The sequence below is a fragment of the Rana temporaria genome, chromosome 4 (genome assembly GCF_905171775.1).
Source record: "Rana temporaria chromosome 4, aRanTem1.1, whole genome shotgun sequence".
NCBI lineage: Eukaryota > Metazoa > Chordata > Amphibia > Anura > Ranidae > Rana > Rana temporaria.
The window spans coordinates 457,927,899-457,940,490 of record NC_053492.1 but is presented as its reverse complement, the minus strand read 5'-3'; the positions used below and the strand labels follow the sequence as shown (position 1 = coordinate 457,940,490).

The 12,592-nt window shown below is 34.3% G+C and overlaps 1 long non-coding RNA gene and 1 pseudogene across 1 annotated transcript; one reads left to right on the top strand and one right to left on the bottom strand.

Annotated features, from left to right (window-relative positions):
- Positions 1–1,074: 1,074 nt before the first annotated feature.
- LOC120938000 lies at positions 1,075–8,361 on the bottom strand. Its single transcript, XR_005748772.1, has 2 exons — positions 6,755–8,361; positions 1,075–2,887 (listed from the first exon to the last, which is right to left on the bottom strand). It is a non-coding gene; the product is annotated as an uncharacterized LOC120938000 (long non-coding RNA).
- A 2,670-nt stretch (positions 8,362–11,031) lies between these two features.
- LOC120938682 lies at positions 11,032–11,152 on the top strand (annotated as a pseudogene).
- The last annotated feature ends 1,440 nt before the right edge of the window (positions 11,153–12,592 follow it).

Here is a 12,592-nt window from a genome sequence, read left to right as displayed (position 1 = left end):
ATTTGTGGCAGTGTTGAATTGTAGGTCTGTTAACTTGCTGCACATTTTCACTGGCAAGTTGTACACTTGCAGAGCACTTGAAGCACAAGATGTCCCCCACATGGCTGCTCGCAAACTGCAAATTCTTTTGGCTCGCTGTCAACGATGGAAAAAAAAAACGGCGCTATTTAACCCAAAATGAAAAAAGCTGCAACTAAACGTGATATACAAAACAAATACATGTAATAAAAAGAAGAAGAAGAAGCTGCGCTATATAAATTGATTATGTGAATCAGTGAATTAGACACCTAATAAAAAAATAAGTGAATAGCTCATAAATGGAAAAATGGATAATGAAAAACACAAGCAATAAGTATATGAACCATAAGTGATCCACCAAAATGGACCATAGATGGTAATATTAACCACTTAAGGACCGAGCCTGTTTTTCAGACTCTGTGGCCCGGATTCACGTGGATCTGGATAAAATTTATATTTTGAATTATTTTATTAGAACCACTAAAATGTTTAATCTCTTTTATATTTTCATATTGTTTCTATATTGTTGTTTTTTATATTTCTTTTTATATATGCATGTGTGAAAAGATGTCACAATAAGTGTTTATTTTCGTTGATAAGATTTGTCAGATAAGAAATTACGTTTTAAAAGTTATGAACTAAGCATTGACGATATGAAGGACAAAAAGACTAAAAGATTGGAAGAAGATGCCAAATCTTTCCCTCATGTTTCAAACGTGTTCAACCCCTCTTTTCTATTGAATTCTAAAGTAGAATTCAACCTCCCCCTCTTCCTGTCTTTATCTGACCAGAAGATTTCTTCCAAATAAGGACTACCATTTCTTTCCCTTTGCTCCTGGACTTTGAAATGTGTGTGCCATGGGCTACAGACGTCACAATGGGGAGGGTGATTGGGAGGATTAGTGGGTGTGTCTGTATAATGTGAACCAATCAACTGTATGCCTTGTGATTCAATGCTTTTAATAAAGCTGTGGGGGCTTGTAAGAATGTAAAATTAATAACTAATATTCTTATAGCTTCAAGGGCGTATCTGAATGAAGATCATTCATAGTCAGGTTGATTTGAAAATAACGTGTGAGTTTATTGTCACACAGGTGGCATCACAAACACAATGAAAAATAGTATAAAGTTCAGTTTAGCGTAGATGAAAAGTATCTGGAATTGGATCGATAGTATTGTAGCAAGCTTATGAAAGCATGTGAGCATTGTCTCTGAGATTTTCCAAAGTGAAGCAGGAAATGACGTTCTTGACTTCTAGTATCAGCTGTTGTCCTTGTCAATATGTCAGTGTTGTCTTTCAAAGAGGGTGTGAGTGAGTGTGTCTTATTGTGAGTTAGTATCAGTGTGTCATGTAAGTGTGTGGTGCAAATGTGTTCAGCCTTCTTTAAAGCAAAGCTTAAATATATGTTACAAGTGAACGTCATGACCTCATACGGCCCAGGCTTAGACCCTTGTATGGCAAATATTAATATCTGCTAGGTTCAGCAATATGAAGATCTTAGCACAGAGTCGTATGGAGTTTGATTGACAGGCACACATGTGACACTCTATACTTAGAGTAGTGTGCTTGATGATGCAATGTCATAGAACATATATTATCAGCTATAAAGCTATAACTTCATTAAGTAACTATATACTAATACATATCAGTATGACTAAGACTTCACTTAAACTAGCTCTAAATAATTAAACAACAATATCAAATAAATAGCTAAGTTATGGATAATCTGTGATTTTAACTTTAAAGCATGTAAAAACATGTCAGCTCTGACACATGAACTCTATGTGTATACTTATCTGTTAGCCTGCTGACCTCCTGAACTCATGTCAACTTTGGACATAGTAGAACAACTGCCTGACATTCAACAAGCTTATGTCATTCTCAAATCGGTTGACCAGTAATGCTCAGTTTTGGATAGAAGAATTATGTCATATCAATTGATCAAGGTCATTCATTCATACCTAATTATTATGATTAATCATAAATCAAAATATGTTTTGCAAGCTTGCCATGAATTGCCGAATTATGAATTTGGAATAATATTCTAACAATCCCCCCTGAATTATGATTAATCATACTAAATCATTTAATACACACATACATACATTCATATCTCATTTTCTCCACCTTCTATCAAACGATTGGACACGATATTCCTCAGAACTGAAGCAACTAGAAATTTTCCTTTTCCTAAATGCTTTACTCTTTACTTTTAACTCTTCTTAGATCTATCTAATCAAAATCTTACCAGAAATAATGGTATAGATTTTAAAAATGTATAACATAATGATGACTAATATCAATAATTATTAATATTAATAATAATAATGGAAATTATTATTATTAAAATAAGTAAATAATGCAATAATATATTTCCATATATGTGCTCAAATAATATTTTAGCTCTTTGGAAATATACTTTATACTCTAAAACTTTCATAACTTTCCATAGTTCTATTAATGATATCTTTCTTAAGTTATGAACAAAAAATGTTCTATTAACTAGAATGAGTGTGCTAACATTCAATATGTGCCTAACTTCATGTGAACATTAATATCATAATAATTGGATAATCAAAAAATGTATATGTATATGTGGACAAATGTTTCAGTCCTAAATTGTTTATCTATAGTAGATAGACAATGTTCCTTCCGATTAATGTTTCTTCATGAAATGTCTTTAAAATGTCTTCTTCAAGTTCCGTTAGAAAAACCTTGATGAATAAGATAAAATAGTTCATAAATATGAAATATAAATCTTTTGTCAAATATTCTTCCAAAAAGGATCTCTTCTTTAACTTTGAATTTCTCTTTGCTCTTTATAGAAGCTTGTTATCCTCCATATTTGTTTGATTTTAGATGCCATATCTGTAAAAGAGAGGCAGTATCATCACTCAGGAATAAAATATTTATATTAATTCTTGTACATTTTCATATTTTTTCAACAAATATTAAAACATTATGAGACAATAACTTTGTGAATTTGCTAAAACTATATGTGAAATACTATCTCATATTTTATTCAAAGAGATTTTCTGTGTGACTATGTACTTCTATGTACTGTCCTTATCCTGTCTAAAAATGACCTAAATTATAACATATATGTACTGTGAAGTTTAGATATGTCAGGACGCAATATTTCATTTTTTGGTCATGATACAAATTCTATTTCTAACGAACAAAGTTAGATTTCATATCACCCCAGAGATGACAATGGACTATGCCTTTGTTCTCACCTCTAAACGATTAGAAATATGCGTAACTGTATTCTGTGTTGGAGTTCTTACTTTAGTGTCAGAGTGTTCTGCAAGCACTTCAATGCATTTCTCAGCTCTTACGCTGGAAATCTGAGATAAAGACTTCTCAGCTACAGCTGTATAAACATGTGCTGGTGTAAATTTCTGTTGATGTCTTTCGTTCCCATCTATCTGAATGTGTATTTGTAATAAAGCTCTGAACCATAAAGGATATATTTTCTTAATTTCACTAAAATTACCTTCCTCAAAAATACCTTTTAATGAACAGTCAGGTGTCCGTACAATGGTTTTGTTTGATTTTACTATGCTCTCTGTAACTTTAATTGCATAGTAAACACTTAGAAGTTGCTTCACACCTGGCTCAAAAGTTTTTTCCAAAAATGATAAAACTCTGGAGAAATAGGCAATTATTTTCTCCTTACGTTCCTGTAACTGAAACAATGTTACTGAGATGGCATTCTCAGATACATGAGTTTTCAAAACAAACGATGTTTCAGGACAAACCTCTATTGTACTTAATGCTGGAGCATTCTGCAAATCTTTTTTCAACACTTCAAAAGCATTTTTCTCATTTGGACCCCACTGGTCAACTATATTACCTTTATTCCTTAAAAGATTATATAGTGGATTAACTTTTTCTGCGAAACAATGTACAAACTCTTTGCAATAATTTATTTTATGCAAAAATTTATGCAATGCCTTGTAAGTTGTTGGAGTTGGGATAACAGTAATATCCCTAACTGTTTCTTGCAACAATTGTCTCTTTCCTTGACTAATTTGCATGTGAAGGAATTTCACTTGACTTTTCATCAGCTGAACTTTTGTTGTGTTTAATTTTAAACCTTCAGCTAGTAACATCATAAACAATTCAGACAAAAGAGCCATATGTTCATCGATATTCTGAGTACTCAGCAAAATCGTATCCACGTGCTGACAAATGCAATCTGGCCTAGAAAATTTAGAAAGTATTGTTGCTATAGTTTCATGAACTATACCATCACCAATACCTAGATCAGGTATTAATCGAGTGAACGTATAAGTCTCTTTTCTGAATGTGAACGCAAGTTTGTATTGACAACTTTTAGTTAAAGGAATGGAAAAATGGCTACCAGCGATTTCTAGTACAGAAAACACTTTGTTCTCAACATTCAAATGTAATTTTATGTTAGATTTATCAGGAAGAACTGGGCTATTTGTAATGTTTTTATCCAATGTTTTTACGTCAACTGATAAAGAATATGAATTATCAATATTTTTGATAGGCCAAATACAGTTATTTACCACTGATTTAGCTTTTTTTACAATTCCTAGTTGTACAAATTCTTGAATAATATCAGAAAGTGGACCAATTGATTCTGGTGGTAACTCACTCTGATCAAGAGGTTCTGGATCCTTCCCTTCAATATTTAATTCGGCACTTTTCAAAGTTCCAAAGTCATTTTTGAACTTTGACCACAAACTTGGAAAACATTGTACCACTTTCTTTAAAGCACAATTACCATCAACATCAGGCCACTTTTGTTCTGTAGACATATTGGTAACAGAACCAACATCACTGTATACAGAGGGATCAATCAGCACTGATTTGAGCCTAGATGGATCTTTCCAAATACTTTTATTAGCCAAATCAATCACCCACTTTTGTTTATTGATTACATCAATGCCAAGTATATTCTCTGCTTCGTGACAGACCCAAATGTTAATATTAGTTTTCACTAATCCAGGTACTTCAAATGTTACATTGGATACCTGTCTAGCAGTGGAATTACCTGTATTATTAAAACCCACTATATTACACATAGGAGAATTTGGTTTCACAGGTATGTTTTCTTTGATAAGGGTAATCTCAGATCCACTGTCTAAGAGACAATTAATATGTTTACCATTTATCAAACATTGTAAATATGGTCTCCCATTCTCGTCCAAAATAATTGGTGCTACATATTGTAATGGCAGAGAAATTGAATCCGGGTGTGATTCTATTTTTGGCAATGGCAATAAACCTTCTCTTTCTGTGACAGCTCCTTTTGCCATATTGTCTGAACTACTGTGAACAGTCAAATTACTGATCTGTTTGACTTCAGTGTCATAAGGCAATTCAGTCAAAATGTTATCTTGACATGAAAAATCAGGTTGCACAAAAGCTGATTTTTCATACTCCATATCTTTAGTTCTTATTTGTAAGTCATTCTTAAACTTAAAGCAATGTTTTTTCATATGGCCAAATCCATGACAGTAAAAACACATCATGGGGTCGTCTCCTTGACTGCACCTGTCCTTGTCATTCCTGCTAAGACCTGTCGTTTCTGACACGTCTGTAGCCTGACTATTTTTGTCACATTGAATAATAGAAACCTCGTGTGCGAGACTGCTTTGATTCAATTGTCTCCTAATTTTGTCAATGAAACTTACTATAGCATTTAAATTTTGACGTTCCTGTACTATGGCCACTGAAGTTGGGTCAAGGTATTTAAATTTTTTTATGAAAGCCATTTTTAAACCTGGGTCAGTTTCATCATCTACTCCAAATATCATTTCATAAACCTTGCAAAATCTTGTTTTAAACCAAAATGGATCTTCTTCTGCAGTAGTCTGTAAAAGGTCTAGCATTTCTATGGTCGGTTTTTGTTCACCGGTCATACATAGCAATAATAGTCGCAATCTATCTGTGGCGTCATTTTGACCTTCATCATCACTAACAAGTGAATGGATTCGTTTAGCAAAATTAACAGGAATCCACAACTGAAAAATGTAATTGCGTTGATCGTTTGAAAGATTAAAACGATCTGCAAACATTTCAAATAAATCCCAATTAGAAAATACAGTAGCCTCAACGTCATAAATAGGAAAGTCTTTTAGAACCTTCATCAGCTGATCATGAATTTGCAATTTAAGTTTTGCAGTCCTACATAATAAGTTTTTATGCTTCATTTCCATTTCATCAGTAGCATCAACATTCTCTATTTCCGAACTTTCCGGAAAATAAGATTGTAGCTTTGACTTGGTTTCAACCTTTTTGTCATCTGTATTTATTACAGCAATCTGTTTACTGTCATTTTGTAACTCTGGCAAAATCATGTTTTTAGATCCTAATTGTTCCTCAAGATTTTCTATGTAATTACACAAAATCTCACAGTTAGAACAACTGAGAGCATCCTGGGACACATTTTTATGTATTCCTGTGTTCTGTACATTATTTGTCTCTGTCTGGTTTAGTGTACACACATTTTTGGCAGGTAAAATATTAATAATCATCTTATTAAAGATTCTTACCAATTTCAATACATTACTTATTTTCTTACGTAATTTATTCACAGTAAACCTGGATTTGTCTATCTGGACATTGGAATTTAAGCATTCTTGGTACATATACAACCACAAGTGACTGTCATTTGGATAAAAACACACATCTTTAAATTCTAGCTTACTATCTCTAGCTATTTCATCTATAAAATTCATAATTTTTTTTTTTACTCACCGTTATTAGAAGGATTTCTCGTCATCAACCGTCTGTTACTGGACTGTTGTCCACATCTGACGCGACACAAACGCCTCTTGCTTGATAGGTTCTGAACCGTCTTTTTTCTCGAGACTTGAATATTCGCAAAGACTGCGCTAATCTCTCCCCCCCTCATCAAGGGTCGAGACTTCCGTAAAAATAGAGATAAGACAGTACTTTCTTTGGCTCGCCACTGTAAGAATGTAAAATTAATAACTAATATTCTTATAGCTTCAAGGGCGTATCTGAATGAAGATCATTCATAGTCAGGTTGATTTGAAAATAACGTGTGAGTTTATTGTCACACAGGTGGCATCACAAACACAATGAAAAATAGTATAAAGTTCAGTTTAGCGTAGATGAAAAGTATCTGGAATTGGATCGATAGTATTGTAGCAAGCTTATGAAAGCATGTGAGCATTGTCTCTGAGATTTTCCAAAGTGAAGCAGGAAATGACGTTCTTGACTTCTAGTATCAGCTGTTGTCCTTGTCAATATGTCAGTGTTGTCTTTCAAAGAGGGTGTGAGTGAGTGTGTCTTATTGTGAGTTAGTATCAGTGTGTCATGTAAGTGTGTGGTGCAAATGTGTTCAGCCTTCTTTAAAGCAAAGCTTAAATATATGTTACAAGTGAACGTCATGACCTCATACGGCCCAGGCTTAGACCCTTGTATGGCAAATATTAATATCTGCTAGGTTCAGCAATATGAAGATCTTAGCACAGAGTCGTATGGAGTTTGATTGACAGGCACACATGTGACACTCTATACTTAGAGTAGTGTGCTTGATGATGCAATGTCATAGAACATATATTATCAGCTATAAAGCTATAACTTCATTAAGTAACTATATACTAATACATATCAGTATGACTAAGACTTCACTTAAACTAGCTCTAAATAATTAAACAACAATATCAAATAAATAGCTAAGTTATGGATAATCTGTGATTTTAACTTTAAAGCATGTAAAAACATGTCAGCTCTGACACATGAACTCTATGTGTATACTTATCTGTTAGCCTGCTGACCTCCTGAACTCATGTCAACTTTGGACATAGTAGAACAACTGCCTGACATTCAACAAGCTTATGTCATTCTCAAATCGGTTGACCAGTAATGCTCAGTTTTGGATAGAAGAATTATGTCATATCAATTGATCAAGGTCATTCATTCATACCTAATTATTATGATTAATCATAAATCAAAATATGTTTTGCAAGCTTGCCATGAATTGCCGAATTATGAATTTGGAATAATATTCTAACAGGGCTATAGCTCGGCCCTCTCTCTGCTGGCGAACGTTGGAAAGGTGAGATGTGGTCTGTTTTGTCTATAGATTGCACTGTCTCACCATATTAATTTGAATCAAACGGTAGGATGGGTTCCACCCTGAGAAATTGTGTCAGGGAAATTAATTGATCCACATCACTACAAAACTGGAGTACTTCCTATATGGGTGGGGTTATATAGTGGGGGACTTCCATTCTGTTTTGATCCTCCAGTGTCCATTCACCTATAGGTAGCATATAACCCAGTTAGTAATGTATAGTCTGCTCTGTGTCCCATGATGTACTCAAAGAAATGGATTTTACAGGTCGGAATGTAGAAAAAAAAGAATTTTTATTCTCTTAGCTAAATATATATATATATATATATATATATATATATATATATATATATATATATGTATATGTATATATATATATATATATATATATATATATACACACCCGTATATATATGGTGGTTCTAAGTAACTAAGTAACTAAGTAAGGTTTCTAGCAAAAAACATTAATTTGAAACAAAAAGTTACAGAAGAAAGTCTAGTTTTGTGGTTAAGATAACAACAACGTGTCACGATGGTCATCAATCACTGCAACAATGCGTGGTGCAAATTTATTATTTTTTTTACTTTTTTACAAACTTTTATCAAAAGAAACACAAAGTGCAATACAATCCAGAATGACAAACTGCTGAATTACAGAAAAATAAATTCAACTGTTGCAATCTTTTTTAGTCTACAGGAAACGGTTCCTACCAAGAGAAGGATAGCTAGTTGTGTTTTCCTCCCCCAGGACAAAGTTCCTAGTTCTCCCTGATCACATATTATGAAGCAGGGCAAGATGACCTGGGGGTAACTTTAAAGAATAATCACAGATATATCTTAATGGCTGTTGGAAAAGAAACATGTAGTCCATTTCAAGTTGCATCTCTTTGAGGGACCCCATGACCCATAATTTTTAATGCTGTTGTGTGTCAGCTACAAATCATCTGTTGATAAAGATTGTAGAGGTATGGATGTAAAAGGACAAAAAAAAGACATTCCCTAAAATACACTTCCGAAAAAAAAAAAAATATAAGCCAGTTTTCTAATTACGTTTCTTTTGTTCTTCTATCACCTTCAAGTAACAAACTCCATATTAATGAACTCTGTGACCAAGCCAACTGTAAAATGTCTCATCTTGGGAAAGGTCAAGACATTTGACTTTCTAAGATTATTCAGTCCACCTAAAATACAGTTGAACACATTGTGGTAGTGAGACCATTTCTTTGTTGTAGACCCAAGGCTAGGCATGTGCAATTTTTTAAGTTACGAATAAGTTTTCCATCAATTTTCATTATTTTAGTTGATTCGTTAACATACGAATGAACGAATGGTGTAGCGCAATTAATAACGAATAACGATATTTTCAAAATAACGAATATGAAAAACAACGAAGATACGAAAGATGAAAGAAACGAAAACATAGAAATAACGAAAATACCGAACCCAAAAAAAAAAAAAAATACGAAAAACAAAATGAACGAAAATGCAAACTTACTAATATTCGAAGACCGAAAAGAAAACAACTGAAATGCCGAACAAAGAATAAAAAATGAAAATCAAAACTGACGAAAAATAAATTACGAATCTTCGGAAAACGTAAATGAAAACAACAAAAATACGAAATAATGTAAATTAGCTTTCGTTAGTACTGAAATATTTCTGGACATTGACCAATAGCCACTGAGCGCTGTCCCTTTCCTCTGAAGAGGTTTGTTCCTTCCCCCAATGAGCTTCTTTCTCATTACCTCCTGGCTCCTTGTGTCTTTTTCTGTGTTAGACTGCAGTGCATCTAATTTCTAGATTTGTATTTCTAATATCTGACATATTTTAGTTTTCTTCTACGTCAGACTTCATTCTAGACAGGGTGTGTGTGCTAACTAAGACAGTCAAGTCAATCACAGTAAAGTACGAATTACAAAATTACGACGAGTAGTGTGTTGAATAATCATAAAATGTATTCTAACAGAATTACGAATGCAATAAAATCTACAAAGGTACGTTTTTACAATCAAAGGAAATTAGACACGAAAATACGAATGATCATAAAGCAACGAAAATATATTTCTTATGAAAATACGAACGCGGCATGATGGAAAATATAATGTAAATACGAATAGCAAAACAACGAAAATTAAACTAACGTAAAAACAAAGGAACAAATAAAATCATTTTAAAAATACGAACGCGGCAGAATACAAAATATAACGAAAATACGAATCTCGATTCAACGAAAAATAAACTAACAGAAAAAAACGGAAACGGAAAAAAGAGTGTTACGAAAATACTAAAGAGTACGAATACGATAACTAACGTCTTACGAAATTACGACTCGTTACGAATCACGATAAACGAACAGAAACGAAACAGAAATAAACGAAAATTTTTGCTGTGCACATGTCTACCCAAGGCATAACTAGTAGAGATATGTTTAAATATTAATTCTAAATAAATGTTTTATAATGTATCCAAATAATTTGAATGATGCTGGAATACAAATGTACTTTACTGGAGTAGAAAAGATAACTCTATACAAAAAGATGACTGCAGAGGTTTGGTATATAATAATATATCTGCCTATTGCTGTTTTCATGATCTAAGAGAATATTAGAGCTTGCATTGTCAACCAGAGAGTAACAACTTTATAATATTCAAGCTTATTTGACAAGCAAGAACAAATTGGCAAACTGCAGTAACCCAAAGCAGCCAAACTGAAACTATTTTACAGGTCTCATAGCTATAAACTGAACCTTGATTGATGGCTGTGGGTCTCTGAACTTTGCATAGGTCTGTTTTATAAAATAATTTAACTGTATAAGCTAACCATAATGGAAATAACCTTGAAGGAGAAGTACAGACAAAGCTAATTTAGCTGTACTTCTACTGTGGATCAGAGGAATACAATTCGTTCTACACTCCTGTGACCAGTGTTTTCGCTTCTCTGCCTTTTGGCTAAGATCAAGTGTAGTATCTGTTCTTATTAGTGATCTAGTGGAGGGTCTGTGCTGTCATTCTGGCCTGACCAAGGTCAGAATGTATGGCTAGGAATATCTGCTAGAGTGATGGGGGCTTGGAAGGTTAGTACCGGCTATATGAGAAACCGGGGTGCTTACAGGCAGTTGGGGCATTGGAGGAATCCCTTGGGAAAGCTGGAGGAGCCATTACCTCCTGGTTTGAATGTTCTACCTTGTCTGGCCATGGGCTAGGAAGGCAGAAGGTCTGCAGTGTCTATGCACCCTGGGAGTGGTCGCCCTAGGGGTGCGCTTAGTAACACTTGGGTGTGAGACCCCACTGTGTGAAAAGGCACATGGTCACAGTCTCCAAATTGTCTTTCTTTTTGCACTGTGCCTCTATGGGCTGAGCCTTTTGGCTAAAGTCTGGGGCAATTTTTGTCTACCAGGCCTCAGGGCCCAGCCAGTGCACAATTTGGCATGGCCAATTGTTTTATATTCTATTTATTTTTTGTCCACTGTTTGCCACTTTTCGCTTTTGTGTGTGCTTTCTCACAGATGAAGGGTGTGAGTCCTTGGGCTTGCCCTGACATCTAGTGGGAGGATGTGTGGCCATCAGGCTCCTTCCTCCCCTGCCTCTGGGGGGTCTCTCTATGGGAGAGCTCCCCTGACCTTGTATTCGATGAATGGCTTCAGGTGTCCTAGAAGAACGGGTCTGCCAGGCCTTCTGGCTAAGCAGGCCATGTAAACCTTCAGGAGCCTTGCGCCCCCGGGGTAAGGGTAGAAATCCTACTCCTTCGGGGGGTCTAAAGCACACAATTAAGTGCACTTTGTAGTATGTGTTTCACATGCATGTTTTTAAATCACTTACGGGTTTTTGCGTTATAGGTTTTGCACCACCACAGACTTAAAAAAAAAAAATCCAAAATCATTCATTCATAATTTGAAAACGAGCTTAGCCTGGCATCCGAGAATTACAACTCAACGCGTTTCGTGGCCTTGACAACCACTCATCAGGAGTACAGATGCATGAATAATGGCTAAAAGGTAAGATGGAAAAATGGAAAAATAATTAATTTATTTTTCCATCTTACCTTTTGGCCATTATTCATGCATCTATACTCCTGATGAGTGGTTGTCAAGGCCACGAAACACGTTGAATTGTAATTCTCGGATGCCAGGCTAAGCTCGTTTTCAAATGATGAATTCTTAAGATTTTATTGAATATGTATACTATGATTATTATAACTTATTGGACCTGTATTTGTATATAATTTATTTATTGACTGTTCTTGCTTGCACTAATTATGTGTATCAATGACAATAAATAAGCTATATTTATTATTATTATTCATTATGTTTATTCCTATGGAAATCATGTATTGTATATTATTTATATGATACAGTACTTAACAACTTTTGTAATGTTTACATCAGCTGCATTTAGTTAATCAGATTTATCAATTCTAACTTTTTATTTCATGACCACGTGCCTGCTCCCCTAGGGGACCTATGACACGTAGCCTATGTATAATCAGAAAC